We start from the raw sequence: 1,329 nt of genomic DNA, 5'->3' as shown, positions 1-1,329 counted from the left end.
CCCCCCGTAGCCCCCCACTCCCCACCAAGGCGTGAGCTGTACTCCCGCTGCAGGGGCTGCAGGCTGCCCTTGCTCTTCTCCACAAAATACTGCACCACCTCGGCCAGCGAGGAGCAGCGATGCTGGGGGGGACACACACACACACAATGTCACTTGGGGGTGTCCCCCCCCCGACCATGACTCCCCCCCATTCCCAGCCCACAGCTCCTGAGCCCCATGCGAGGGTCCCCAGCCCCTTGGATCCCAGCCCTTTGGGGTGTCCCCAGTCCCTCAGGGGTACCAGTCCTTTGTGTGTCAGCACTTTTGGGGGTCCCCGGCATTTTGGGGTGCCCATCCCTTGGGTTCCACCCCCTTAAGGGATTCTAGCCTCGTGGGGGGGTCCAGATCCTTGGGTATCACAGCTCTTGGGGGTCCCAGTCCCCTGGGTCCCAGCCCTTAGGGGGTCCCAGCATTTTGGGGGTCCCAGTTCCCAGGTTTCCTTGCACTGGGAGGCGTCCCAGTCCCTTTGGGGGTATCACACCCTTTGGGGGTCCCAGTCCTCAGGCCCAGGAGGACACCCCTTGCACAAGGACCTGCACCCCAATTCCCAGGTTTCCTTGCACTGGGGGGCATCCCAGTCCCTTTGGGGGTCCCAGCATTTTGGGCGTCCCAGTTCCCAGGTTTCCTTGCACTGGGGAGCATCCCAGTCCCTTTGGGGGTATCACACCCTTTGAGGGTCCCAGCATTTTGGGGGTCCCAATTCCCAGGTTTCCTTGCACTGGGGGGCATTCCAGTCCCTTGGGTATCACACCCTTTGAGGGTCCCAGCGTTTTGGGGGTCCCAGTCCCAGGTTTCCTTGCACTGGGGGGCATTCCAGTCCCTTGGGTATCACACCCTTTGGGGGTCCCAGCCCTTAGGGGGTCCCAATTCCCAGGTTTCCTTGCACTGGGAGGTGTCCCAGTCCCTTGGGTATCACACCCTTTGGGGGTCCCAGCGTTTTGGGGGTCCCGGTTCCAGGTTTCCTTGCACTGGGAGGTGTCCCAGTCCCTTGGGTATCACACCCTTTGGGGGTCCCAGCCCTTAGGGGGTCCCAATTCCCAGGTTTCCTTGCACTGGGGGGCATCCCAGTCCCTTTGGGGGTATCACACCCTTTGGGGGTCCCAGCCCTTAGGGGGTCCCAGTTCCAGGTTTCCTTGCACTGGGGGCATCCCAGTCCCTTTGGGGGTATCACACCCTTTGGGGGTCCCAGCGTTTTGGGGGTCCCAGTTCCCAGGTTCCCTTGCACTGGGGGGCATCCCTTTGGGGGTATCACACCCTTTGGGGGTCCCAGCCCTTAGGGGGTCCGATTCG

This window comes from Calidris pugnax, unplaced genomic scaffold (genome assembly GCF_001431845.1).
Source record: "Calidris pugnax isolate Ruff unplaced genomic scaffold, ASM143184v1 scaffold173, whole genome shotgun sequence".
Lineage (NCBI taxonomy): Eukaryota > Metazoa > Chordata > Aves > Charadriiformes > Scolopacidae > Calidris > Calidris pugnax.
This window is presented reverse-complemented; position numbering follows the sequence as displayed.